The sequence below is a fragment of the Balaenoptera physalus genome (assembly GCF_965194825.1).
Source record: "Balaenoptera physalus genome assembly, chromosome: 19".
In the NCBI taxonomy this organism is placed as follows: Eukaryota; Metazoa; Chordata; class Mammalia; order Artiodactyla; family Balaenopteridae; genus Balaenoptera; species Balaenoptera physalus.
Window position 1 is genome coordinate 36,781,279 of NC_138900.1, and position 19,359 is coordinate 36,800,637.

Genomic DNA, 19,359 nt, shown 5'->3' on the forward strand with positions numbered 1-19,359 from the left:
AAATATACATCTATTCATTCATTCAACAAATACTTCCTGAGCACCTATTATGCACCAGTTACTGTGCCAGGCACTTCCCACTTGTGGTCCGGGTCTTAGGATTATATATGATGTTATTTTCATCTTTCTGTTCTCTTAACAGTCTATAATATAACAGCTACATTTATAAATTTTAGAAAAATCTTTAAGAGAACATTCCAAAATAAATAAATAACATTCCATATGCTCTGTAATTTTTTAAACTTTCAGAGTTATAGCAATATCTTGGGAGGGTTAAGCCTGCCAAGTAACTATTGGAGGACAAAATTCATATTAATCTCTAAGTACTGATTCAACTGTAGAAAATGGGTCTCATGATCATAGACACATTTGTCATATTCTGAATACACATTCCAGCAGCAGAACCTATTTCCTGTGCTTGGGGCCGGTTATTTCTAATTCCATAGAAATTAGAAATCAGAAGGTGCTTGCCTGAAACCAGCTACAGGAGTGTTAGCAAGGACTCAAAGTGAGCGTCTTGAGGGGCGGCAACTGTTGCCACTGACCCCAAGCAAAGAGCAGAGTTGTTCTTGCTTACAGAGCTCCTGACAGAGGGGGTAAGCATTTTTTCAATCAAAAGCTTGAGGGCTGAATGAATGCATGAACAAATGAACAAGTGAATTTTAAGAAAATCAAAAGTGGTTGAAGAATGTCAGAGAGGTCTTCTGGCCAACTGAACTCCCCTAATCTTGTAAAAACTAATTTCTCCCTACAGCTCTTCCTTGACACCTGGCATTCCACCACTTACAGCCCCATTGCTTTAGATCAAGGATTGACAAGCTACAGCCCACAGGCCTAATTCAGCCCACTGCCTGCTTTGTAAATAAAGTTTTATTGGAACACAACCACACGATTTGTGTTTTGTCTATGGCTGTGTTCTAAAGGCAAAGTTGAATACTTGCAGCAGAGATCCTATGGCCTGTGAGGTGGAAAATATTTACCATCTGGCCCTTTGAGAAAATGTTTGCTGAGCCATGCTTTAGATTACACTCCTTTAAAATATCACTGGTGATAGTAACAGTGTGAATTAGTTTATCCCAAGGTCACTTAGCTGTTTTGGTGGGGGAAGGGGTACAGAGAACTTGAGGATGCTAAGTTTTCTGTGTGTTAGAGAGAACATCTCAAGGCAGAAAACGAGCACAAAAAGGAAAAAAATGGGAAGTGGTAAATAGACTTCATCTAGTTTACAATTCTGCTTGCCCTTAGATTAAAATGAAGATGAGAGTAAGAACTAAGGACTGTCAAATTTTGAATAGTGAGAGTGCCAGACTTCAGAATCAAACCCAAATATTTCCCTTTTCCAATGAAAAGAAAACTCAATATTCTGATTTTTCTTCCATATACCAGGTCCCTCTGCTTTCAGACGTGTTGCTTTGCTTCCATTTCTCTGTAGTCCGCAGAGTTAGAGAAATTGTTTTAGATTCCACCCGTCCCAAGTAATGCACTTCTGATTTTTTTTTTCTCAACTGACCTCATTTAGCAGGGTGGAAGGCAGCTTTTCCTAGTCTATTAAGACTTCAATAAAATCATCCATTTCTCGTTAACTGGAATAGTATTCACATTTAGACCTGCATATTAATTGGCTGATAACGAGATGATAAAGCTGCTTTTCTCTGCAGGTGTACCAATCGATTTCAATGAAACTGAAAAAATGAGTTCTTTTCTTGTTGCATCTGAAATTAAAAAGTGATTTATATTTTCTAATAAAGTGCTTTTCATTGATCTCCTTCTGAAAATGTATGGTTTCATTTGCACCCTTTTAAATTATAATAGTTTCCATTTGTAAAAGAATGATTTTCCTATATCATTTCTGGCTTTCAATTGATGATTAACCTTAATATAGATTTGAAGGAGAATGTGAGGGAGGGTAGGTTAAGAGCCTCCGTGCCCACCCCCTAAAAAAACCTGCAAATTTTAACGACCTTAATATTCTCAGACTACAGAATTCTTTTCCTAAATACATTGCTGTCAGAGGAAGTTATGTTTTCCCCCCAAGAAATCCATTTTTCTATTTCACAACTTTCCTTTTGTCATAGAATTTTATACCTGCACCAATTGTTTTCCATTTCTGTTGTGTCAACCTGGCTGCAGGGCAAATGTGGAAAGAGAAGGGTTTTTTTCCTTTCTTCCTCCTGTCACTGACAGCACATTCTTACTTGGAGATGCACATGGAATCCTACTGTTATCGGCTGAATTCTGGCAGGTGTGAAAACTGGCAGAGCAATTGCATTTCACTTTAATTTAGTATTATGGTCTTCTGAGCCATAATAATTAAGTAGCCATGAAAGGAAAGCTATATTCTGAACATGTGATAGAAAAATTGCAGAGTCTAGCACTGGACTCTGTTGAGGAATCAGGGTCATCTCACTTCTCTGTCACCCAGTTGCACCTGAATTAATATTCAGGCTGGAGATTCTTTGCAAACAGGTGTAGAGTGGAGTCAAGAGACCACATGGGCATTAGACCTAATTTAAGAGGCATTGTCTGTTTATTCACATAGGAGGTAAATGTTGGCTGATGAATGCATTAATGGGTGCATGGATGCATGGATGGATTGGTGGATGGATGAATGGATGGATGGGTGGATGGATGCATGAACGAATGAATTTATATAAAGGCAATTATCTTTGCAGCTCTCATGCAAAGATTACCTTTGTGATAGGATTTGACTGCCCCCTACACAAAAATATTTCCCTCCCTCCAAGTCTCACAGTGCCTAAATATTCCCAGATAGTTTTGTCTAGATTCAATGTTACCCTCTTCCAAGTTCTTTTTTTAAATGTTCCTTGAAGGGACAGGATTTGGATGGCTAATACTGCAGCATGGATTCGTTTATCACCTGCCTTCCCATGTCTCAGGAGACTGCAGACTACCCAATGGCAATGGACATGACAGCAGGGCCAAGAACATGGTAAAAGGTGGTACCAGGGTGAGTAATAATGAAGAAATCCTCTCAGCTCTGCAGAGGACTGTTCCTAGTTATACCCCCAGGTGCAATACTTCCCAGCTCTCCAGCCATCCTTTAAACTCTCAAAGAATAACTGTCCACCAATTTCTCAAGTCAAGATGAGCCAGGGCTGAGGATTGATGACTCCTGTCTCCACGTGAAAATAAAAAGAACGCTAAAAATAAAAAATAATCATAAATTTTATGTTATAATTATATAAAAATTATATTATATGTATATACATAATTATATACTGTTACATAATTATATAAAAATAATATCATAATATCATATAATGTGATAAATATAAATAACATAAATTACATTATAAATTATAAAAATAAATAAAAAGAAGAGGAGGAGGATTTATTGAGCACCTTCTGTGTGCCATGCACTTTCCATGCATTACCCAACTTAGTCTTCAAGATCATGTCCCTTCTTTGCCCACTGAGGGAGAGGATTTGTTTTTCAGGGCCACACCAAGAAAGGGATGGAGCTAGAACTGAACCAAGATACACATGAGTCTCCAAAGTCCATGCTCCAAACTCTGTTCTCCCTTCTACTTTGGCCTGATACTAAAAATAAACATTTTTTAAATAAATAAATACTTCAGGGAAATTCGATAGAGTAAATAACGCTATTTCTTCAACGAATAAATTGCAAAGGAAAAAAGAGAGAGGAGGAACCTGTAAATTAAAGAGACTTAAGAGATACATCAACCACAGACAATATATGAGCTTTGCTTGGATTCTGATTCAAACAGACCTCTTGTGTGCAGTGCTGGTGGTATAGCTGTGAGCATAGCTGCCTTCCAAACAAACCGTTTGTTTAAATAAAAGAATATTAAGTACTAGGAGCTTCATCTACTAGTCTCAACTTATACAGAAGTTTGAAATTTTCTATAGTAGAAAGTTTGTAAACTAAATAAACAAAATTTTTTAATGAAAGGAAAAATTGGCACTATTTTTTAAATGGATATTTGCCCAACCCTATGACTATACTAAAAACCACTGAATGGAACCCTTTAAAAGAGCAGACTTTATAGTATGTGAATTATAGCTCAGTAAAGTGTTTTTTTAATGATACAAACAAAAGAAACTAATGTAGATTAAAATATGGCCAATCACATCGTGTTCCTAAATTTTCACCTAATATCTCTTAGTAGGTGGTTTTTTTATTTGTTTTGTTTGGTTTGTTTGTTTGTTTTGGCCATGCCATGCTGCTTGTGGGATCTTAGTTCCCCAACCAGGGATCGAACCCGGGCCCTCGGCAGTGAAAGCGTGGAGTCCTAACCCCTGGATCGCCAGGGAATTCCCACATGGATGATTTTTAATACGTGAATTGCACGCATACTTGGAAAAAGAAAAAGTAAGTGATTCTGTCTTATTTGGGCTCATCTCATGAGTTCCAGGCTGTTATTCAAATGCTTTGGCTCACATCCACCAGGATGTCTTCAGCAACTTCAGATAAATTCTAAAAGCACAAAAGCAAATACAGTTGCTAAAAGCACATTCTCTTCTCACTCCTCTTTGAGGCAGGAGGAGCTGGTGCAGCCTTGCTGTGCAGTCCCTAGATGCAGTGAAGAACACAGGCAAGGAGGAGGCATTGTTCAGTGTATGTGGCCCCCCAGCCCCCAGAGGGACTAACTGCCAACATGCCCAGCCTTGGGAGAAGCACCCAGTCTGCTCTGAGCAGGGAATTGGTCTCTGTTTGGTCTAGCCTCCCAGGGAGTCCCCATCTCCTGCCCAGGGACAGTGATAACCTTCTAAGTGGTCTCACCTCATTGTGGCCATAGCACTCACATCCTCCTCCATCACACCCCATGTTAATGAAAGCCGTGTCAGAGGGTCCTTACTGCTCTCAAGATAAAGACCAGCAGCATAACTGTGGCCTAATGTCCAGCACAGTGTGGCCTCTCATTCTCTCTCCAATCTCATCTCGCACCCATGCCTGTCTCTCTCTGAGCTCCAGGAACACTGACCTTCTACTCCCAGTAGTCAAACATCCTTCCACCACAGGGCCTTTGCACATGCTGACACCTCCACATGGTTAACACCTCCTCATCCTTGAGATCTGGAGATCTCAACACACACAAAGCTTTTCTCAGAGCAAACTTTCCCTGACATCCCTCAGTCAAACTCCCCCGTTTTTGGTTCCAAGGTATTTGTCACAGTTGGAATTTCACACATTTATTTGATTAGCATCCCTACTAGGCTATAAACACCATAAAGAATGAAATTATGTCTTCTTTTGCTCACAACTGGATCCCCAGGGTCACCAAAAAGCCTGGCATATGGTAAGCACAGAATAGCCATCAATTAAGAAAAAGGAATTAATGAAAGAAGAATGAATGAAGGGATGGATCAATGAACCCTCCAAAGCACAGACCCCTGCAATCACTGTTTGTTAAGAACTTATGCAAGCTCCAACAAAGTGTCCCCTCTTGCAGATTTGAGAGTTTTTCCCAAAGATACCTAAAAAATATATCCATATCCAAAACAACCTACTTAAGAAGAACTCATCAGTGGCCTTCTCTCTCTGGCACAAATCCATTTCATGGAAAGAATTTTTAGTACTTTAATGATGTCTTTCTGCCTTACAGCATATGACAATTCAGAGCAATTAGCTCTACAACTATAATATGAAAGGTTGGAATGCATTTAAATTGGAATTGATTTTTGTTTAATCTGTGTTTTCACGGGTAGAAATCAGGTTTTTCTGAGCCAGCTCATTAGAAAGGACATGGTGGTGGGGCTTTAGATGTTGAAACTCCTCCTTCCCAAGAGAAGAAGGGCCTGAACTCACCTTCATTCAGCTTGACTTTCCCTAGAGTTATTGTTCCCTCCACAGGTATGCCCTGAACTTGAACCTCAACTCACCTGAGCTGTAAATGTCTGCTCTTAGGGGTATACACCACTTCATCACTGACATGCCCTACCCATGACTTTCATCCTGCCTAAGGTCATTGGCCTCAAGGAGTCTTTGTCTATATGCTCCAGAGCAGGGTACCTGATGCAATCGTGTACTTTAATGCAGGCCAATTTCTGCCAAGAATGATGACCAGGGGATAGTTGAGTGGCCAGGAGTCATGCCTCAGCTCTTCGGTTGTACTAGATAATAAAAATACCATCTATCTTTTGTGAAGTGCAAAGATTCTTAACTTAGCATGTGCAATGAAATCACTTATGGAGTATTTTAAACTCAAGCATCAAACCATACCTCTAAGTCAGCATTTCTAGAGGTAGGGACTGGACATCTGTATGTTTTTGGGGTTTTTTGTTTTGTTTTGTTTTTTAAATTATTTATTTATTTATTTATGGCTGTGTTGGGTCTTCATTTCTGTGCAAGGGCTTTCTCTTGTTGCAGCAAGTGGGGGCCACTCTTCATCGCGGTGCGCAGGCCTCTCACTATCGCGGCCTCTCTTGTTGCGGAGCACAGGCTCCAGACGCGCAGGCTCAGTAATTGTGGCTCACGGGCCTAGTGGCTCTGCTGCATGTGGGATCTTCCCAGACCAGGGCTCGAACCCGTGTCCCCTGCATTGGCAGGCAGATTCTCAACCACTGCGCCACCAGGGAAGCCCCATCTGTATGTTTTTAAAGCACCACAGTGGTTCTGATGTACAGCTGAGGTTGAGAGCCCCTGATCCAGTGTTCTACAACTTGAAAAGAGCTCTCACCTTAATCTTAAGGAAGGTAATGATCACCCCCATTGTACAGAAATGGAAACTGAGGCTCAGAGAGGTTAAGTGACTTGCCCAAGTGAGGCAGGAGATAGATGGGCCCCAGGCTGAGCAGCTGGAGTTTGTTCCCTGTGGGCAGATAACTCCAAGATGAAGAGGAGGAGGAGCTGAGCCCTGCCCAGATAAGAGACCACATATTTCTCATTCTTGAGGTCAAGGAGACCTTCCCGACTATACATGTTCAGAAAGGCTCCTTGGAGGTCAAAAAGGGAGTGATGTCAACCTACCCATAGGCCTCTTTGCTAGAATCCATCTCGGCTAAGAGATGCTCACGCACACAGGGGAGGACCCTGAGATAAACCAAATACAGACTCAGAACCAGGCAAAGCAAGATGATTGGCCAAAGGAAACCCTGAAGAAATGCCCCATAAAAGTGCTTCAAACTACCACGAGGGTGTGACTTTCTCTCTGAGCCCACCCTGTGTGCCAATTCACAGGTGCTCTTTTTCCTCTAATAAACACTTTACTTGTTTCACTACTTTCCATCTCTCTGTGGAAATTCATTTCTACACAGCTGGCCACTAGCTGTCACGGTCTACCGACTAGGATTCAGTGCTCTCACAGCCGCAGCCTGACTTTAAACTCTGGCTGGGGAACCGAAATCCTGTTTCAAGCTACAGCAGGCCGAGGCCACCCGAGATCACAAAGACACCCAGTCTGCAAGTGGCCTAATCTAGACTCAAACAAAAGTGTCAGCCTCATAGTCCTCTAGACCAGAATGAATGGAGGGTAGAGTATACTCAGTAACTAAGAAGACTAATGATTAAAGGAAGTGGAGCCTGAGACTGCTTAGCTGTACTGGTAATGTGTTGGTAGTGCTTTTAATTCATTGTCAAGCGTTTTGGAGAGTAAGTCAGCACTTGCCCTCCTCCTGAGAGAGAGGCCGGGGGGGTTCCTTCCATAAAGTTGCGGTGGTTAGTGCTGTATGGGCTTGTACCCTGTCCACACTGCTGGTTATAGCAGGCTGGACGCAAGGTCACTTACAACCAGATGGATGGTGGATGATTACTTGATCACTACCTGGTCACTACTAGTCAGCAGCTCACAACAGAGTTTGGTGTAAGGTAATTGGGGGTGGAGGGCTGGAGAAAGGCAGCAGAAGTGCAGAGGAAGTAGCTGGAAGTCAAAAATAGAGGGAGAACCATTGGAAAAAGAAGCAGAGACAGAAGAGTCATGAGTCCAACAGCATCACAAGATTAAGGAGGAGCAGATGCCCACTCTTCAGGGGTGACAAGATGGCCAGGTCATTGTTGCAGCTCATTCCAGTTCTTTGAGACCCTCTTTTATGTGACTGCTGGGACATATCTCTGTCTCCTTGACATCTCTGGGTATTACTAAGATTATCCTCACGTGCTATCCTTGTACCTAAAGGGTACTGACAAGCACAGTTAAGCAACGGCAATAATAAGGCATCTCCCTGCTTGCTCAGGATCTCAAAGGAGGCTGCTTTGGCCTCTGGCCTCCAGAGACATGTCTGGTTGGCCATAGAGTTTCCCAGAATCCTTTGCACCTCTGAGAAACTGCAGGGCATCCACTGCTCTCCTGGATCACAGCCTGGTAGAGCTGAGTCTTCATTCCTTTGTCTCTATTGCCCTCTAGTGCTCACTTGCTATAGCTAGCTTTAGACAACATTTCTCTTCAGCTAAGTTTAACGATCCAAAACCTGAAAAGAAACTTTTTACAAGTCTATCCATCACTTCGTGGAAATTCATTGAACACATATGGTATGTTCACTTTTCCATACGTGCATTAAACCTCTGTTCAAAGTATTTTAAAAGTCTATCCATGCATCTATCAAATATTTATTGAGTGCTACCACAGGATATGCTACCGCAGGATAAGCCCCCTTTTAGATGATAGAAAAGTGTTTGCCGTCATGGAGACCTAGCTTGGGAGACTGACATCAGATCTCATAAATGAATGTGAAATGACAACTGCGACAGTGCTACAAAGGTCAGGTTCATGGAGAATCGACTTGGCACAGAGGTTAGGGAAGGCTTCCCAGGGGATGTGAGAATGGACTAAACCATGAGGGAAGGGCCAGAGTTACAATGTCAAAAAGGCCGGGGAGGAGCACATGCAAGATCTCAAGAGGAAATGGGGTGCATCTGAAGAAGTGAAAGAAGTTCTGTGTAGCTAGTATGTAAAAAGTAGGAATGTGAGGCTGGAGGGGTAACTGAAGCACTGTCTTTATAGGGTCTTGCTGACCACATAAGAATTTTGATCTCTGTGAAAACCATTGAAGAAAGCTTGTTTTGTTTTGTTTTGTTTTGTTGGGATCAGATAGTGGTAGGTGATCAGATGTGTGTTTTGAAAAGATCCCGCTGGTTGAAGGAGGAAGAATGATTGCAACTGGGCCATAGCTTCATAAAAGACTCGTTCAAAGGCTACTAATGTAGTCCAGGCAAGAGAGAATGGTGACTTAGTCTAGGTAATAGTGGCAGAAGTGGAATAAAGAAGACGGAGTCAAAGGATATAAAGAGAATAACTGGGCTTGGTGGTCAATTAGAAGTGGGAGGATGGCGAAGGATGGGATGCATCAAGGATGACTTCAAGCTCTAGTTTGAGCAGCAGGATGGATAGTGGTGCTGTTTCCCATGACAGGGAACACTGGCAGAGAAACAGATTTAGGGGAGCAGGGGATGAGAGGAGCATGAGTTTGGTTTGGGCAAATTAAGGTTAATGTGCCTTTAGCACATTCAAGTAGATATGTCAGCCCATTCATTTATTCAACAAGTAATTTAAAAAAACAAACAACATACTTATTGATCACTTAATATGTGTCAGGCACTATTATAGGCTTTTTCCCTTATAGAGTTCACATCGTAGGGACTTCCCTGGTGGCACAGTGGTTAAGAATCCACCTGCCAATGCAGGGGACACGGGTTCGAGCCCTGGTCCGGGAAGATCCCACATGCCACGGAGCAACTAAGCCCGTGCGCCACAGCCACCGAGCCTGTGAGCCGCAACTGCTGAAGCCTACACGCCTAGAGCCCGTGCTCTGCAACAAGAGAAGCCACTGCAATGAGAAGCCCACGCACTGCCACGAAGAGTAGCCCCCCTTCGCTGCAACTAGAGAAAGCTTGCACGCAGCAACAAAGACACAACACAACCAAAATAAATAAGTAAATTTATTAGAGTTTACATTGTAGCTTATCCCCTTGCCTCCAGGTAGAACCCTGCCCGCCTGCCCCAGTGAAGGGGTTCACAGTATGCCACCTCAAAATATGCCACTCTGGCATAAGAATTATTTTGAGCCAAAGGTAATTAACAAAAAGACACAGGATAAGCTCTCTCCCCTCCTTTTGTCTAACAGAAAGCAGAACACAAATTCCCATCCTGAAGGTCTCCCCCACCCACCTCCCCTACCAAGAAGGGAATAACAACCTTATCATCAGAGACAGACAGCCCTGAGAAAAAGTCTATACAAACAAACCTCACTAACTAAGCCTTATCTACCATTGGTTTCCTCATATATTTGCCTTCCCACAATTTACTACCCCTAGAAGATCAGTCCTTTTCTTTGTCTTGTCACTTCTCTACAAAATTATGTATCTTTTGTTAAAATGCTAGATAAGCCCAAGTTCTAACCACCCCTTCGAGTTATTCATGCACTGAGTGCATGATGTACACATTAATAAACAATTGTTTATTTTTCCCTTATTAATCTATCTTTCGTTAGTCTAATTGCCAGGACCCTAGCCAACAAACCTAAGATAGGTAGAGGGAAACAAATTTTTTTTCCTCCTCTACACCAGCCAGATGAAAATCCATTCAGTATTCAATAAACTTATTCTGAGACTTGACTACACATGAGACACTGAACTCAGTGCTCTCCTTGACTGGGAGACTCATCTTATGATCAGATCTTGGGAAGCATTTCTCCCTGTAAATCCAAAGTTCTTAAGATTCAAGAACTTTGAGGAGATAATGAAGAAAACTGTGAGAATCCTTAAGCAGAAGAATCACAGAAACACAGAGACTTGAGGAGGAAGGGAAATTATAATCCATCAAACTAGCCTTTCCCAAGGTGAATTCCATGCAACACTATCTTTGAAGACCAGATACAAAAATGATACAAAAACTCTGGGTGCCCTGCCCTGTTGTGATAGATCCTTTGAAGTTCTATCAAGCCAACTTCCACTTTCAGTGTTTCCGGAAAAGGACAGTTTTTGTTCTCAGTGATGTCAAGTCAGGAGGGTGGGAGAAAAATTGGAAGTGTTCATTACTGACAAAACGAACAAGACAGCAAGATCCAGTTTACAAAAAGATGAAAAATAGCTCAAAGACAAGGAACAAGACTAGAATCTGAAAACCCTCAAGGGTGGGTTATAGTTTTCCATAGAAACGTAATTTCTCCCTACAGTCACCTATTTTCATCAAAGATAATCAAAGTAAGATTATTCTTGATTGCAAAATAAGTCTGGTTTCATTGGATTTGGCCTGCTTATTTACATAAGTGCAGCAAGAATGGTAACTGACTACATAGGTCTTTTAAAGTTCTCTTTGCTGGAACTTCTCATAAAGAATCTCAGATTGGACTTTTAAAAGTGTACTTGGGACTAGGAAGCAAGCCAAGAACTTGCCATCAACTATCTACACTGCCTATAGATTTAGATGAAATCCTCTCTTCTCAAGGTCCCCAGAATATCCTAAGTTTCCTGCGTCTTCCAGAAAGTGACTTTCCTTACTCACCTGTAAGCCTGGGAATCCTGTAATTCAGAGAATAGGCCAGTTCTTCCAAGAGAGCTTTGTAAGCAATGGCTCCATAAAGTCAACTTTATTTCCTTAAAACTGTCTGGCAATATTTGATTCTATGTACATCATTCTCAAATATGGCATTCCAGTCGAAACCTTGGTTATATAACCAATTTTTCCAGCTATATACTGTTAAAAGGAAGACAGGTTCTTATTTAACTTATGCAAATAACGATATTGCCATGAAAATAAGAATATTCAATAAGGGTATCTGAATTCTGGAAGGAGCAAGAAGGGGGAAAAAGATAAATGTTTCAGTTTTGTTTAAAAACATTTAATATACTAAATTGTTGTAAGTTATAGATACCCTAAGAGAAAAAAGAAAGGGGTTCCTTATATCCAGAAGATATAACATTAAAGAACCAGCAATGTTCCCCCCAAAATTATAAAAATTTAGTCATAAATTTAAAAAATTTTATAAAAATTATACAATTTTTACAATAAATAAAAATATAAATATAAAAAATAAATATATTTATTTATTTAAAATAAATTTAAATTTTAAATAAATATATAAAATTATAAATTTATATATTTATAAATAAATGTATAAAATTTATTTATTTTATAAAATATAATAAAATTAAAATAAATATAAAAATTATAAAAAATTTTACAATTTTTAGTCATAAATATTATAGTCATTCTTCATGTGTCCCATGTAATTAATTCTTGTTCTACTTGATCTAGTAGCAATTTCAACTAGAGTTCTTTACCCAATCCAGTGGTATCATCTCGAAGTTATTAATACCATCAGAAGCCTATACCCCAGAGTACATGCCGTAGTCCTTTGTATGGGCCTGAGTCAGTCCCTTTTGTTGAAGATAAAGCAGTCTGGCTTGTAGCTGTTTGTAAGGGCTTTCAGGTAAGCATCAGAGTAAAGCAATAACTATTCATGAATAATAAAAGGCTTAAAATGACCATGGTTAAAAATTTGATGAAAGTTTACTATAAAAATAACACAATTTCACAAAAGAAATCTGACTGTTTCAGTGACATACAACTTTTTAAGTAATAACTGGAATTATGACTGTTAATATTATACCAGTATATATCATGGACATTGAGGGCACTGAAAAATTTCCAGGAGTTTCATACAATTTCAGAAGTAGTTACATTAACAATATTTAGCCATACAAATATAGCCTAGGGAAGGTTAAGTATCACTTCTCATTTGATAACGCTTTTCATGCAATTTAACACGTCAAATAAGCCTAATTAGTTTAACATCTCTCTTTTTACAAAGTGAGAAAACAAACCCTTTGAGATGTTCTAGGAGCCTTCTGCAAAATCTCCAGGTCAGTTCGAGGTCAAGAAGACTTCATGTAGAATTTGATTTTGGAAAGTTGTCAAAAATGTCAAAGGGTTTAAACCCAGGAGCACAGGTGACTGTGCGACAATACTTAATTGTCAATTGAACCGAAATAACAATGAAAGATTTCGAAAGTAAATATAGGAGGTAACAAGGTTGTAAAAAAAAAACTCAGCTCTTATAAAAAGTGAGAAGAACTGTTTCTGTTTTTTTTGTTTTGTTTTGTTTTGTTAATAAATTTATTTATTTATTTATGTTTGGCTGTGTTGGGTCTTCGTTGCTGCACACAGGCTTTCTCTAGTTGGAACGAGCAGGGACCACTCCCCACTGTGGCGTGCGGGCCTCTCATTGCGGTGGCCCCTCTTGTTGTGGAGCACGGGCTCTAGGCACGTGGGCCTCAGTAATCGCGGCACGCAGGCTCAGCAGTTGTGGCTCACGGGCTCCAGAGCACAGGCTCAGCAGCTGTGGTGCATGGGCTCAGCCACTCCACGGCATGTGGGATCTTCCTGGACCAGGGTCCGAACCCGTGTCCCCTGCATGGCAGGCAGATTCCCAACCACTGTGCCACCAGGGAAGCCCAGAATCATTTCTCTTAAATAACTGAGGGCACGATAAGGACAACACAGGAAATTATTGTAATAAGATTCAAAATCCTTGTTTCCTAGGTGGATTATTCAAAAGGTAGAGAAAACCTTTTACAATCTCTTATTAAAAACAGACCAACAATCCAACACATTTTGTCTTTTTAAGAGAGAGAAAAATCACACTCTAGTTTTGCATTAGTACACAACTGATATTAAAGCTCATTTAAAAATCTTATAATAAATCAATTTAATCTTATCCAGCTTGACCATATGAGATTAAATAGTCTCTCTCTCTCTCTCTCTCTCTTTCTCTCTCACAGACCCTTTACAACTTTCTAGACCCATCTAGTTCTTGTCCTACATCTTCCTCTTTCTCATTCTGGGGCAACCTTTAAACAACCTTGAATCAACTAACTCAGGACAAAATTACTCTCTCTTTTCCTTAACAAAAACATATCCTTAATACATTGTATACTTTTTCTTATCAAAAACATATCCTACTTTCCTGGCACATTTTGCATAGAGTTTTTTCCTCTGCTCTTATTATTTCTATTAGTTCCACTTACATATATTGATTATAATTTTCAACCCTTAGTAATTTTTATTTTCCAGAGAAAACAAGGAAAGAGACAATTGTGAACTGTCTGTGATATACCAGCATTCTGTAGTTGATAAGAAAAATTATGAATATACCATCTCACAATTTCAAGAGACATATGCTTCCTCATAGCACAATTTCCCAGTGTGGCAAAAGAACATGTTTATTAACAGGTCCAAGTATCTGTAGTCTTTATGTAAAAATAAGAAGTCAAAAGTATATAAACTTATGTTCAGTACTTAATGTTTCAGTATTTTATCTTATTTAGAAGTGATCTAGATATTTAATGAATATCTATCATTTAACTTAGTAAAGCTTTAAGGTGTCAAGTAAGCAAAAAAGATTTTGGAGACTATTTTGACAGGTTTATTATAAAACATAATCATTGTTGAAATAAAGTTGGCCAGAGTAATGACTTAATTTGATTAGAATCAAATCTATAAGTTTTATAATCTTAAACATCTAGTAAATATAATAGTAGCTTCAACTAGAAAATCCAAGTAGAATAAAAATGTATGATTGTAGGCAAAGAAGGTTTTTATTAAACCAGTAATACTAGACTAGTCTTATTTAACAAAGGTTTACCCAAATCATGTGAATTTGAAGATCATTTGGGTTAGTTTCCACATTTCTTTTTCTTTTTTTTTTTTTTTAAATTTATTTACTTATTTATTTATTTTTGGCTGTGTTAGATCTTCGTTGCTGCACGCAGGCTTTCTCTTGTTGCAGCAAGCTGGGGCTACTCTTCATTGCAGTGCACGGACTTCTCATTGCGGTGGCTTCTCTTGTTGTGGAGCACAGGCTCTAGGTGCACGGGCTTCAGTAGTTATGGCACACGGGCTCAGTAGTTGTGGCTCACGGGCTCTAGGGTGCAGGTTCAGTAGTTGTGGCACACGGGCTTAGTTGCTCCGCGGCATGTGGGATCTTCCCGGACCAGGGCTCGAACCCATGTCCCTGCATTGGCAGGCGGATTCTTAACCACTGTGCCACCAGGGAAGTCCAGTTCCCACATTTCTGAGAGTTTGAGTGATATTTAATTTATATAAGTGCGTATTTTCTCTAAGTCAATTAAAATAAATCTCCTTTGTTAATTTGGTAATACCATCCAGAGGTAGGAAAATATCAGATACATAACATACATTCATATACAAAGAGGCAGCTGCAAATAGAGATAGGTTTCATTTGCATTTTTAGCCATGAATCAGGCATAAATACAGGACTGTAGATTGAATGTTTATGTCCCCCAAAATTCACATGTTGAAACTCTAATTCTCAACGTGATGATATTTGGAGATGAGGGCCTTTGGGAGGTAATTAAGGCATGAGGATGGAGCCCTCATGAATGGGATTAGTGTCCTTATAAGAAGAAACATGAGAGAGTGCTCTCTCGCGCTCTCTCTCTCTCTCCCCATTCTAGTTCTCCAACCAGGGATTGAACCCCTGGCCCTCGGCAACAAAAGTGCCAAGCCCTAACCACTGGACTGCCAGGGAATTCCCTGTCTTTATTTCCCCTCCTATTTCCCCTCCCTCCCTTCCTTCCTTCCTTCCTTCCTCCCTTCCTTCCTATCTTTCTTTCTTTCTTTTTCTTCTTTCTTTACCATGTGAAAATACAGAGTAGCCCACAACAACCCTAACCACAACCCTAAAACGCTGGCACCCTTATCTTGGGTGTCCAGCCTCCAGCACTGTGAGAAATAAGTATTCGCTGTTTAAGCCTCCCAGTCTATGATATCTTGTTACAGCAGCCCAAACTAAGACATACAATAATACAAAATTCACTAGTTTATATATAAAGGTTGGTTCTCGTCTTTGTCCCACTTTATATTTTTATCTGAATTGTGTTTCTGACAGATGGCACAAGTTGTTGCCTGCTCAGTATAAGGGCTAAAGCTTTATCCAGTATTTGTGGAGGAGACTTTTAAGATTTTTCCTTTTTTCCTGATGTATAATCTTATGGAGGCTGTGGACTAAATTTTCTTTACAATTAGTCTATTTCTTCTTTTTCAGCCTCATGTGCTTGCTTTTGAGGGTCCCTGAGTCCCTTGAGAGCCCCTGAGGAGGGCCAGGGGGGAACCTGAATATCCAGTGACTATAGGGAATTGAAGGGCTGACATAGAAAGCAAAAAATCTTAGAAAATCCAGCTTGGAAGATTTAACTTTTCTCAAAGGCACCACTGAAGTTCTAAATTATCCTTAGAAAAGTCAAGCCAACAAGAAAGGAAGCAGACAGAGTTAGTGCCATGGTTGCAGAGCATACAGTCAGTGAGGGTTTAAGAAGAAAGGAGTTCAATCTACTGAAAACTTCCCATGAGAGAAACAGAATCAAGTAGAGAGAACAGAGAGGCCTCAAAACAAACAACAGAGAGGCCTCAAAACCAAAACCGGAAGGAGAATTTCTAGCCCAAGAGGTATCTTCCAAACAAAGATGCTAGATTATCATCCAGCTTCAGAAAGTATACTCATTTCAACTGTGACTCAGACCATAAGCATTTTTATGGCTTAACTATGGGGGCAAAACTCATCCCCAAAGGGGGCACAGAAGACACAACAACCCTCATACTCAAAGGTAGCCAAGAGAAAGGAAGTAAGGCTCTCCATTGCCATAGGTGATGAACAAAGGCAGTGGAGAAAGAGACAAGGGTCCTTATAGGATGAGGCCCTTTAGAATTTAGACTTAGATGAATCCCCTGAGAGCTGGTAATGGTAAGTGGGACACCAGCTGCAGATGGGGTACCCAGGCTACCCACATTTCTGCCCAGCTGACTACAGATTCTCAGGGCCTGCCACCTAATGGTTGGCAGCAGATCACACCCCCCAGCAGGTGGAAAACCAGAGAGAATGCTCTTTTCAACTTCCAAAGCCAAGTTCTCAGGAAACAAACACTTCTAGAGATCACAACACAAAACAGTAGCGCAAGAGACAGACACAATAGCTACCTATAACAAGAGTCCCAGTACCCAAAGAACTGGTTTTAAACAAAAGTTTTCTTCTGTAAATCTAAAATTTGGAAAATCTTTTTTGAAAAGGCAAGGAAAGACTCCTACTGTCCTTGCTTGTCCGGACCCTGGCAGAGATCCAAGATTCTGACTGGTAGAATAAAGTTTACCTTTGCTGGCATTGTCAGAGGTCCTGGGATCTTAGTAGGAGTCTCCAGAGAGTGGGGAATCCCAACCATCCCATCCTTATTGCCAAAAGTGTTGGGAAGAAAACTTTTCCTCTTCTAGCTCTCGTCCAGCAGTTGGGGGCCTGATAATTTAACTGAGAAAAAAAAGATTAACAAGAGAAAAGACAGGATTTATTTTCACACAAGCCTGTGGGAGCTCCCAGTAATGGAATCCAACTCTTGGAATAGCCCCAAGGAAAGGTGTATACATATCAATTTAACAAAAGGGGGATTTTTAGGGCTTCAATGGGAGAGTATGGAAGGTTCTATTGGGCTTTTTGATGCTAATGAGAATGGACACTCTTGTCTTCTTAGCAGCTAAATTCGCAGGAAACTCCCTCAGAGGGGCTTTAAAGGCAGCTGTATTTCGTAATTTCAGGCAGCTAAGGGAAATTTGTAAAAGATTTGTTTCTGCATCTTCTGTGCTCAAATGTTTTCACTTTAAAATAATCTTTATACCAACTCTGGGGGGTCCAAGAGGATCCCCACAACTCCCAAATGAGTTCCCCAAGTCTCACCCTCTGGAGCCAAACTGCCTAGTACATGTTCCAGCTCTGTCTTTGAGAGCTGAAAGAACTGGGGTAAATTACTTAACTCCTCTGTGTTTTAGAACAATGCCTGGACACAGTAAGAGTGATATAACTGTTTGCTATTATTATTTTTTATTGAGGTATAATTGACATATAACTTTATATTACTTTCAGGTGTACAACATAATGATTCAGTATTTGTGTATATTGCAAAATGATCACAACAATAAGTCTAGATAACATCCATCACCAAGCTTAGAATTATTTTTATTTTGTCGTGTTAGCATCTCAAACTCTACCCTTCCAAAACTCAACTCCTGATATTCCCTCTAAACATGCCCCTCCTCCCAGAATCCCTTCCTTACGTGGTGGCACCATCAACGGCCCCATCACCCAAGCAGAAACCTTGACTTCTCTCTCTGCTTCCACCCCTATGTAAAATCAACCACCAAAACTGGTTGATTCTATCCCCTAAATATTGCTTGAATTTGTCCTCTTCACTCTCCTTTTTGTGTCAGAGTAGATTATTGTTTAGCAAATATTTACTCCCTCACCCTCCATGAGAAAAGGGCACTTCCCTCCCTTGTTGATGTTGGTTTTGGCCATGTGACTTGCTGTGGGCAATGGAATAATAGAGGACATGACCATGGCTGTGCAGTTGGACTCAGCCTCTTGTGCTCCTGCTATTTGTCATGTGAACACTCCTAAGGTAGCCTTGATCACCTGAATCATAGTGACTCATAGACACATGAGTTCAAAGAAAAAGCTTATGTTTCTGTGCCACTGAGATTTTGTGGCTGGTTGCAAAATAGGTATTAATAGTAATAGCTACGTGATATATTTTTCCTAGGTCAGGCAATTGTCTCCTAACTGGTGTTTCTACTTCTAGCCTTATCCCTCTCAACTACATTCTTCAACGAGCTACCAAGTACTCTACCTAAAGTATAAATCTGAGTTGGTCTGATTTACTCATAACTCTTTGAAAATGAAGGAAACAAATTTAAACCACTCTCAGAAAAAAAAAACAAAACCAAGTATTTATTGGCTTGTGTAAATCTTCTAGGGGTGGTAACAGCTTCTGGCATGGCTGGATCCAGTTGTGCAAACAAGTTCATTGGGAATATGTCTCTCCTCCCAGCTCCACTATCTGCTGCGGCTTCATTCTCAAGCAGACCCTCCCCAGTGGTGGGAAGATTGCCATTAAGAGGCTCCAAGCTAAAATCCTGCAATTTTATTAACTCCAAAAGAAAGTGAATACTTCTTTCCTAGTTGAGTGAACAGAAAGTCTCCAGGAAGACTGGTTTGGGTCAGATGCCCTTCCTTGAATTAGTCAATTCGACCAGGCACATACAGCGCTCAGCCTTGAGCCCGAGAATGGGATCAGCAAGTCATGTAAACTGAGAGTGGGTAAGAAAAGTGTTCCCCAAAGGGAAAAGATGGGATTTGGTACCCGAAGGCAAGATACAAAGCAGTCAAAAGTAACTGACATTCTGGCATTATTCCTCTACCTAAAGTCCTTCAGTGGACTCCTCATCACCATTAGGATGAACTCTCAGCCTCTAAGTATGAAGCGTAAGGCCCTTCGTGATCTGATCCTTTTAGTTATTAAGCCTCACCTCCCTGTCACTGTGTGATGCGCCCTTCAGGCTCCCACAACACTGCCCATCATGCCTGATGTAGCCTCCAATC

General features: G+C 40.5%; 1 long non-coding RNA gene across 1 annotated transcript in view; it reads right to left on the reverse strand.

The window, feature by feature from the left end:
- The window catches only part of LOC309649195, a 34,805-nt gene extending 17,062 nt beyond the window's left edge, over positions 1-17,743 (reverse strand). Inside the window, exon 1 of the long non-coding RNA XR_014256981.1 lies at positions 17,084-17,743. This is a non-coding gene — a long non-coding RNA (uncharacterized lncRNA). The remainder of the gene's footprint in view (positions 1-17,083) is intronic.
- Positions 17,744-19,359: the final 1,616 nt, after the last annotated feature.